This window comes from Elephas maximus, chromosome 16, assembly GCF_024166365.1.
Source record: "Elephas maximus indicus isolate mEleMax1 chromosome 16, mEleMax1 primary haplotype, whole genome shotgun sequence".
NCBI classification, from domain to species: domain Eukaryota; kingdom Metazoa; phylum Chordata; class Mammalia; order Proboscidea; family Elephantidae; genus Elephas; species Elephas maximus.
In genome coordinates, this window is record NC_064834.1 from 83053042 (window position 1) to 83063630 (window position 10589).

A 10589-nucleotide genomic window follows, 5' to 3' on the forward strand; every position below is an offset into this window, starting at 1 on the left:
ATCTTTGACAAGATTGAGATTTTTGGTAAAGAATGGGACACAATAAAAAGAACCATATGGAAATTCTTGAAATAAAAAATGCAATTAAAAACACGTTAGACATGGCTAGAGAGAAAATTAGTGACCTGGAAGATCAGAAGAAAATATCCAGAAAAAAGCACAGAGAAACAAAAAAGCAGAACATACAGAACAACATGCCAGGGGCCGTGGGATATACTATAAAAGGTCTAACACACATGGAATTTTAGAACCAAAGGAAGAGGTGAGAACAAATGATATTCATACAATAGTTAAAGAGAACGGCTTATAATTTCCCAAAACTGTTGGAAGATAATTTCCCAAAACTGAGGAAAGTTACAAATTGTAGAAGCATTACAAACTCAAAGCACAGTAAATACAGAGAAAAGCATACCTGGGTAAGATTGCTAGAAAACCAGAAACAATGCAAAAATCTTAAAAGGTTCCAGAAGTGAGTGACACATTACTTACAAAAGCATAAAGATGAAAATTGACAGGTGACTTCTCAACAGAAACAGGTAGCCACTGGCAAAGCAGAAATGGGGTTTGCAGAGTCCCAGCTCCAGCATCACAAAGCTGGCTGTGAAAGGGTGGTTAGAAGGTAAGATAGGTTAATAGCTGCCACAAATGAGAAATATCATGCAAATACTAATGAGAAGGAAGTTGATGCAGCCAGAGGAGAAAATAGCATAGATGCAATATTTAGAGGTGATGTTGTTGTTAGGTGCTGTCGAGTTGATTCCGACTCATAGTGACCATATGTACCACAGAATGAAACACTGCCAGGTCCTGGGCCATACTTACAATCGTGGTTGTGCTTGAGGCCATTGTTGCAGCCACTGTCAGTCCATCTCGTTGAGGGTCTTCCTCTTTTCCACCTCCCCTGTGCTTTTACAAGCATGATGTCCTTCTCCAGGGACTGATCCCTCCTGACAACGTGTCCAAAGTATGTAAGGTGCAGTCTCACCATCCTTGCTTCTAAGGAGCATCCTGGTTGTACTTCCTCCAAGACAGATTTGTTCGTTCTTTTGGCAGTCCATGGTATATTCAATATTCTTCGCCAACACCACAATTCAAAGGCATCAATTCTGTCTTCCTAATTTATTGTCCAGTTTTTGCATGCATATAAGGTGATTGAAAACACCGTGGCTTGGGTCAGGCTCACCTTAGTCCTCAAGGTGACATCTTCACTTTTTAACACTTTAAAGAGATGACTTGCAGACAATTTGCCCAATGCAATGTGTCATTTTGTTTCTTGACCGCTGCTTCCATGGGTGTTGATTGTGGATCCAAGTAAAATGAAGTCCTGGACAACTTCAATCTTTTCTTCCTTTATCATGATATTGCTTATTGGCCCAGTTGTGAGGATTTTTGTTTTCTTTATGTTGAGGTGTAATCCGTACTGAAGGCTGTAGTGTTTGATCTTCATCAGTAAATGCATCAAGTCCTCTTCACTTTCAACAAGCAAAGTTGTGTCATCTGCATATTGCAGGCTGTTAATAAGTCTTCCTCCAATCCTGATGCCCCGTTCTTCTTCATATAGTCCAGCTTCTTGGATTATTTGTTCAGCATACAGATTGAATAGGTATGGTAAAAGGATACAACCCTGACACATACCTTTCCTGACTTTAAACCACTTAGTATGCCCTTGTTCTGTCCGAATAACTGCCTCTTGATCTATGTACAGGTTCCTCATGAGCACAATTAAGTGTTCTGGAATTCCCGTTCTTCTCAATGTTATCCATAATTTGTTATGGTCCACACAGTTGAATGCCTTTGCGTAGTCAATAAAACACAGGTAAACATCCTTCTGGTATTCTCTGCTTTCAGCCGGGATCCATCTGACATCAGCAACAATATCCCTGGCTCCACGTCCTCTTCTGAATCCGGCCTGAATTTCTGGCAGTTCCCTGTCGATATACTGCTGCAGCTGCTTTTGAATGATCTTCAGCAAAATTTTACTTCCATGTGATATTAATGATATTGTTTGGTAGTTTTCCATTTGGTTGGATTGCCTTGGGAAAAGACATAAATATAGACCTCTTCCAGTCGGTTGGCCAGGTAGCTGTCTTCCAAATTTCTTGGCATAGACAAGTGAGCATTTCCAGCGCTGCATTTGTTTGTTGAAACATCTCAATTGATATTCCATTAATTCCTGGGGCCTTATTTTTTGCCAGTCCCTTCAGTGCAGCTTGGACTTCTTCCTTCAGCACCGTTGGTTCCTGATCATATGCTACCTCTCGAAATGGTTGAATGTTGACCAATTCTTTTTGGTATAATGACTCTGTGTGTTCCTTCCATCTTCCGTTGATGCTTCCTGTGTCATGTAATGTTTTCCCCCATAGAATCCTTCACTATTGCAACTCGAGGCTTGAATTTTTTCTTCAGTTCTTTCAGCTTGAGAAATGCTGAGCCTATTCTTCCCTTTTGGTTTTGTATCTCCAGACCTTTGCACATGTCATTATATTTTACTTTGTCTTCTTGAGCTGCCCTTTGATTCTCCCGTTCAGTTCTTTTACTTCACCATTTCTTCCTTTTGCTTTAGTGGCTCCAAGTTCAAGAGCAAGTTTCAGAGTCTTTTCTGACATCCATTTTGATCTTTTCTTTCTCTTCTGCCTTTTGACTGACCTCTTGCTTTCTTCATGTATGATGTCCTTGATGTCATTCCACATTCTGAGCACACTTTGTCATAGGTTATTAGCTCTATCTGTGATGTGCTCCGCCGCCCCCAGCTGTGAGGGATCGGGTGAGAAACTGGTGCTAAGGTGCTCAGCCTCTGTGGCTGGGAACGCATGCTATGGCTGCCAAGCTGTAGAACCTGCCTCTTCTTCAACGTATCTTTCCCCTGTTGCTGTTGGTGCTTCTACCAATACTATGTTAAACAGAAGTGGTCAACGTAGACAATCTTTACTTATTCATATTTTTTTAAGAAATAAACTTAAAGGTTCTCCATTAAGTACAATGTCTGCTAAGGTTTTATGAAAAATACCTTTTATCAAGTTAAAAAGTTCACTTTTGGTCTAGTTTTCTTAGCATTTTTATCCCAAATGGGCATTGACTGAAATCAAATGCTTCATCTTTACCTTTTGAGAAAATCATGAGTGTTCTTCTCCGTTGGTCATCAATGAGGCTACAGTGACATGTTTTACAAAGTAAAACTATCCTGAACCTTACTTGATCATCATGAACATGTTCTTTCTTGTTTTATTTTATTTCATTGTGGGAAAATGTATATAACACAAAATTTGGCATGTTAGCCATTTGTAAGTGTCAATTCAATGACATTAATTACATTCACAATGTTGTGCAGCCATCACCACCATCTATTTGCAAAACTTTTCATCACCTCAGACAGATACTTGGCACTCTTTAAGCAGTAATTTCCAATTCTCCCCAGTCCCAGCTTATGACATACTTTTTAGTGCACTGGTGGACTCCCCTTGCTAGTATTTTTTTTTAGACTTGTCCCATCTATATTCAAATATAAAATAGCTAAGTTTTCCTCTCATACTTCCCTTATACATCTTAAGATAAAAGGTTTACAGTCTTTAAAATCAGTTGGGGTCCTCCTCCTTTTTTGTATTGCTTCTTTTGTTATTACTTACTCTTGGTATCTATCCTTGCTGTACTCTCTCCTTGGAACAACCATTAGTCGGATGTTAGACTCTGCAGCCTAAGTCCCTTCCCCTGGCACTACCAGCCCTGGGGCCGGAGAATGCAGCCTCCCCTCTGGAATCCCTCTTTGTTCGTAAAATGGGGATAATAATCTCTCTCACTCCCCTGCCCCAGGAATCAAATGGGATCATGTGTATAGAATGCTGAATACTCCACAAATATAAGGATTTTTCTTGTGACTTGTAATAATAGCTACAAAGCTCTGGAGACGAAGCTAGAAAATAAGAAAGCAGAAGGAAAGCATGTATCATGATGTTCAAGTGGGGCTTGTCCTGACTCCATTTCACCTGAGATGCTGAGATGATGGAAACTCAGACTTCGCAATCAGGCTCTCCTCCAGCTCAAGGACTGATACAGGTTAAGAAAGCCACGTGGGGAGTCTGTGAAGGATCTCCTCTGGAGGGGGGTGGTTGGCCAATAGCTGCTTTCCTTCCAGCCGAAAGTGGTGTCCTGAGTGCCTTGGATGGCAACAGAGGAAGGACCAAGAGGCCAGTAACCGCTCCTGTTGTGGGGTGTAATTAAAACACCTCTATTTTGATCTCTGAGGCTCACTTCTAAAGTGCTGATGGGGCTTCCACTCCCACTCATCCCAGCACCCCCACTGCAGACAGCTGAGTCCCTGGCCAGCTGGGGCCCAGTTCTGTCCATGGCCATGAGCTCAAGGCTGGCTCACCTACTCCTGAGTGCTTTGCGTAGGTGCGCACTCCACAGGTTCATGTCCACAGGTGCATATCCCACAGGTTTGTGTCCATTCACAGGTGTGCACTCCACAAGCATATGTGCCACAGGTGTGTGTCCACAGGTGTGTGTCCACAGGTGTGTGTTCACAGGTGTGCACTCCACAGATGTATGTGCCACAGGTGCGTGTCCACAAGTGTGTGCTCAGCACCCATGGGGTCTGCTTGCAGAGACTCAGAGGATCAGGGCCTCACCCAAAGTCACTGGGTCAACAGAGGCTCTTCCCTGTGTTGCAGCCTTCCTCCTGCCTACACAGGGCTGGGACATCCCAACCTGGGGTGCAGGTAGTCTCATTTCCCTCAGCCTAGCAGTGCAGGGCTGCTGGTGCCATTTCCATTTGCAGAGGAGAAGCTGAGGCACAGAGTACCTGCCCACAGTGCACAGTGTCCAGCGTGCAGTCAAGCCACATGGCCCGATGCTCTCCTGTTTCCCCTGCGTGATCTCAGAGCATATGGGTACCTGCTGCAGTATGTGGCCTGGAGAGAGGCCAGTGTGGTATGAGTTGTGGATGAGACATGGCCGCTAGGCACAGCCCCACTCACGGCAGGCTGGGAGCAGCCCCAGGACCGCCCTCAGGGTTTGTCTTAGACCCTGGGGCCCCGCTCTTGCCAACTGCATAAATGGCCGGAGGGCTGTCTGCCAGGCACAGGGCACAGCCCCTCTTCCTAATGGGTGGGCAGGACTGGGCTCCTTGGCCACTCTGGTGCCCCCTGCCCAGGAATCAGGGCAGGAAATTCCCCATGCTGGAATTTCTTTCGACATGTTTGCTGACTGAGGGGGAGCTGGAGCCAGAGACTCGGGTCTGGGCTCCTGGCCAGCTCATTGGCTGATGGCCACCAGGGTCTGGTGGAGGCTCTGCCCTCTGGCCAGGCTTCTCCCTGGAAGGACATGGGGAAGGTGAGGACGTAGCCATGGAGCAGGGCCTCCTCAGAGGAGCTGCTTGCATCTTCCCTTTGGTCTGCAGGGGTAGGGAACACTTCTTCCTCCGGGGTTTGCACCTACTTAGCTGGACCGCTTGGGCAGAGCTGCCTCATGGACCTGTGGGCTGGCTGGTGCCAGAGGACCTGCAGGGCAGCCAGGGGTGCCTTCCAACCAGCAGACCCACCTCCTGGCCCAGCCATAGACTTTCTGTATCCTCGGGAGAGCTTTGGCTACTCCCAAGCATCCAGAGCTGCTGTGACCCCCTGGGCCCCCTTCTTGACCATCACCAGGAGGAGGCGGGACAGTGGAAGCAAGGGGCTCAGCCAGCAAGAGAGCTGGCTGGTCAGCTCACACAGTGTATGAGCAGTGGCCCTTTTTGTGGGGTGCAGGCATGGCCCTGCCTGGGGAGGTGGGCTTGGTGAGTGACCTCTCTCTGCAGCCTCCAGGTCATTCTGAGCTGATACACTGGGCGAGTTGACTCTCCCCTGTGGAGGCCAAAGTCCCACCCTTGCTGGGAGGAACTGGGCTGTAGGCTCACTGCTGTCTGGACCCCACTTTAATCTCTTGAGCACTGCAGGGTCAGCTGCACCCGTCTTCACCCTCATCTTCTCTTCATAGGTCTCAGGGACCCCTTCAAGATAAAGTGGTCATGGCACTCAGCTCCCAAGACTCAGGGAGTCAGTGGGACCTGATTTCCCTCACCCCGAAGGGTCCTGACCCTCCCATTTGGGTGTCCAGGCTCATAGGGTCAGGGCTGTGGGCAGACAGGCCTGGTGTAGATGCCATGGGACAGTGAGGTGGGAGCTGCAGCCAACTCGCCCCATCTCTGTGGGTGGAATGTCTGGTGCAGGGGCCGTTGGAGTGCCAGATAGCACAGGTGTTGCTGTTGCTGGAATTTCTTTTCTTCTCAGCTCTTTCAGTTGTAATTATAACAGGGAATCATTTTTAAACAACCAGCTTGTCCCGAGTCAGGGCTGAGGCATAAAATAACCCCATTCTCCCCGGGTCAGGCCCATCATCGCTTGGAGCAGACACAGGGTCCACTGTGGGTCAGGGTCCACTGTGTCTCAGGGATGCTGCACCCAGGATGCTGACCATGGCTGGTCAGACCACAAGGATGACCCATGAGGAGTGGAGGCACCATTTCAGCTCCTGCAGGGCGTGTACCCACTTTTGGTGTTCAGGGCCCCGGCTCTCTGCCCCTCAGAAGACACCATTGTGTGGGCTTTGAGAAGACCCCCTGCCAAGACTCTGCCTGCTTGTCCCACCAGCAGGGCATGTTTGCTGTAGACGCTCCCCACCGAGGTTTGCTTTTGGCCTGAATGCCCACCATGTGCTGTCTGCAGGGTTCAGAGGCCTCACATCCAGCATGGCTCCAAGGGGCAGCGGGTCAGATGGCCAGCACTCTGGGACAGAGCCCGGGTCTGTGACCATGATGAGAGAGCATCCGTCATTCTTCAGACTGGGGCTGTCTGAGAACGAATGGACAGACTAGACCATGAGTCTGGCAGGGGCATGGCCAAGAGCCCCCGTCTTCCCGGGTGGGAGATGCTGCCAGTTATACCACTGGGAACAGGGCACTCCAGGGGTTAGGGGCTGTGTGCACATGTGTGTGCATATGTGGTATGTGAATTGTGTATGTGCTCACGTGCAGTGTGTGCATGTGTGTATGCGTACAAGCATGTGTGCATGTGTGTGCATGTGTGCAGTGTGTGAATGGTGTGCACACACATATGCATGGTGTGTGTGAATGTGAATATGCATGGATGTGGTACACCTGTGAGGTGTTGGTTGTCTGTGTGTGTGTGTGCACATATGCACATGTGCATGGGGGGAGAGTGAAGAAGGGGAAATGAGGAAGGGAGAAGGGGAGAGGAGGAATGCATGGCGACTGCCTGGACAACCTCTGGGCCCCTCTCTGCCTCACTGGGCTGCTGGGTCGAATAGGGCAGTACTGTCTGGGTACCTGGGGACTCAAAGCATGCAGCCTGCTAGAGCCAGTGGAGTCGCCCACTTTGTGCCATACTACTCTGAATGCTCACGTGTGGGTAGGCCCCAGAGCAGCCAATTTGGGCCCTGTGCCCCCCGGCCAAGCATCAGGGCAGGGCACAGTCTGCAGGAGGTGCCCCGTCCCATGGCTGGCCAGGCACAGGACTGAGTGTTGTTCCTGTTACACCCCCCTCTCCCCTTACCAATTTCTTAATCTTTGAGGTGAAATCAGTTTGGTTTGTTGGATGGAAGCACTACACATCAGACATAAAATTCCAGTTGTCCAGCCCTTTCCTGGCATCTTGGTTCTAGAATAAGGAAGTGCCCATCCTTCGTAGCTGACAGGAACCCACTGCCCACACCCACACTGCACGCTGTGCACAGCTTTTCCCTGTGTGAGACAGTCCACACCTCCAGGGCAGTGGGGAGCTTGGGCTGGGCTGGGGATTACAGAACAAGGTGGGAGCCCAAGAGAGCAGGGGTGCTGGCCCCCATTCTCGATCCCCCAGGGCAGACTTTGGGGCCAGATGTTACTTCTAACGGCTATGTCTGTGTCCTGCCAGAGTGTCCATGGCCTGGGGCTGCAGCCAGACAGCTCGTTGCCGGAGATGTTTATCCTGCTGGGCTTCCCCAGGACAAGGGCTGCAGGCCAGCCAGCCTCTTCCTGCTCTCCTCGTCACCTACATGAGCAGCAACCTGGCCATCATTCTCCTGGTGGGCACCTACCAGTGGCTCCAGATGCCCATGTACTTCCTCCTCTGCAACCTCTCCTTCCTGGAGATGTTGTTCACCTTGGCCTGTATGCCCAAGACCCTCACAACCTTTGCCTCGTGCAGGGGTGCCATTTTCTTCCCTGGCTGTGGCCTCTTGGCCCACCTGTCCTTCTGCAGCTCGCACTTCATCAACTACTTTCTCTGTGATATTGCTCCCTGGATCAGGTTTGCCTGCTCTGACGTGGGCTGTGGAGGTGGCCACCTTCACCATCACCTTCTTCATCATCCTGGGTCCTGCTTTGTTACACTCATCTCCTGCGGGCACATTGTGGCCACTGTTGTCTGCATCTGCTCGGTGTGCGACCGGCACAAGGCCTTCTCCACCTGCTCGTCCTCCCTGGCTGTGATGCTCATCTAGTGGGGCTCTACCATCTTCCTGCATGTGTGGGTCTCTTTGGAGAGCTTGCTGGACCTGATCAAGGCCATTGCTGTCTTCAACACCATTGTCACCCAGTGCACAACTCCTTCATTTACACCCTGTGGAACAAGGATGTGAAGGACACTCTGAGAACAGTGCAGGGTAGATGAGCAGGGCCTGGCCCATGGGGACCTTGGAGCTGGCTCTGACTTACTCGGTGGACCAGGGAGGCTGTCCTTAGGAACACCCACCTGACTGCTAGAAATGGGGTCTTCGGGGGCATGGGACTTAGGTGGGAATCTTGGTTGACTTTGCAGATTGCTCCATCCTGGCTTTGGCCACTTTTCTATCCCGGATCCATAGGCTTTGCCAAAGGGTGCACAAACCCTGGGGCTCTGGACATGGATTCTAGAAGAGAAATGGGGAAGCATAGTCCCTGAGGAGGCCATGTCCTTGTGCGGATGCCCCTGTCTGTGAGCACAGGCCCTGCGCTGGCCCACCTTCCAGACCTCTCTGCCTGCCACCCTGCACCTGCTGCCTCCTGAGCCCTCCCTGGGGAGAGTGTTCTTGGCCCTCTGTGATCTTTGCAGAAGCCCTGAGTGACCTGATGAGGGCATTTGGGATCTGTGGGAGGGTGTGCCTCACAGCAGGGGAGCCTTGGAGAACATCTGCCAGGTCCCCCATGGGCCTGGGGTTCTGGGGTATGGGGTGACATGCAGGGGCATCACAGGGAGGGTGCATCTTAGTGTGGCCCCTGAGTGGGGGAGAACATGTGCTGCTGTCCGTGTGTCTGGAGCTGTGGAGAAAGGCCCAGCCTGTCAGACCAGCTCCATTGTTTATTCTAGAAGCAGCAGGGAAGGGGTCTGTCGGGATTGAATCCATGCCAGCTGTCCACTCTGAACCTCTGTTTCCTTCTCTGTAAGTGGGGATCATGAGATTGCAACCTCATGGAACCCAAGTGAGTATTAAATGAGTTAATGCATCTGAGTTAGCTTTCAGTGAATGTAGCTGTTGTTGCTGTTATTTTCATGAATAAGTAGATAGAACAGTCTGCAGACTGCCCCTGTCTCCCTCCTTCCACTAGGGCGGCACCACCTGGCATCTGGTGGAGCTCCCGGCTGGTGCTCGAGGAGCCCTCACTACCCTCAGTGGAACCGGTGTCCAAGTACTTCCTTGTCTTATTTGTTGTTGATCTCCAGAATGGGAGCCCTATGCAGGCAGGGAGTCGGGTGAGTTGTCCTCTACGTAGTCCCCCGATAGAGCTGACGGCTACATAGGGAGGAGCTGGGCTCCGAGTGCAGAAATATTAGTTTCTAAGCCTGTATGGCTCTCTCCAACTCCTGTGGTCTTGTGTAACTTCTATGACTGCGATGGTGTTGTCTCTGGGCTTTGTGAAGCCACGTCTGCAGCATACACCTAATCGCCAGTGTGTGTCTCTTGCCCTGAAGATGGTCAGTCATGGCCACACAGGGGGGTCACGGCCCACACAGACAATGGTGGGGGGGCATTGGGATGACCCTTCAAGGCACTGATGTAGGTGGTTCTCCCACTTTGATGTGGAGGCATCAGAGGTCTGAGAGGCTTAGCGGCCACCTGAGTTCACACGGCCGGGTAGAGACCCCAGCCCCAGTCTGGGGGCCCGTGTGGCCTCTGCGTGCTCATGGATCCTTCTTGCAGTAACCTTTCCTATGATGATGATGTGTCTCTCAGAGACCGAGGCCCCAGGGCCTGGTGGGTGGCTGCCCCTGAGGGCTGGGTGGTCGGTCCATCAGGTCCCTCTCTGTGTCTCCTCTCCCTGTGTGCCCCTTCCTACATCTCTGTCTCTGGGATCCCTCCTCCATGCCCCCTCCCTGCACCCTTCTTCTCCCTCCACCCAGTCATCTCCACGATAAGTGTGGGTTTTAGCCCTTCTCAGTCCTTTTTGCTGTGGTCCAGCCCTGAGCAGGCGCTGTCCTTGTGCATCTGACCCGGGGTGTGCTAGGATGTGGTTTTGCAGATGACTCTGCCTGGTCAGCCCTGGCCTGTGTCTGACCTTGGTGGAGAGGTTCCCACACCTCAGTGTGAGGAGGTGTCTGGAGTGGGAGCCCACAGTCATGTTCAGGATGTGCACCTCTATT

General features: G+C 50.6%; 1 pseudogene; it reads left to right on the plus strand.

Moving 5' to 3' along the window:
* The first annotated feature begins 7911 nt into the window (after positions 1 to 7911).
* On the plus strand, positions 7912 to 8642 carry LOC126059417 (olfactory receptor 287-like; annotated as a pseudogene).
* The last annotated feature ends 1947 nt before the right edge of the window (positions 8643 to 10589 follow it).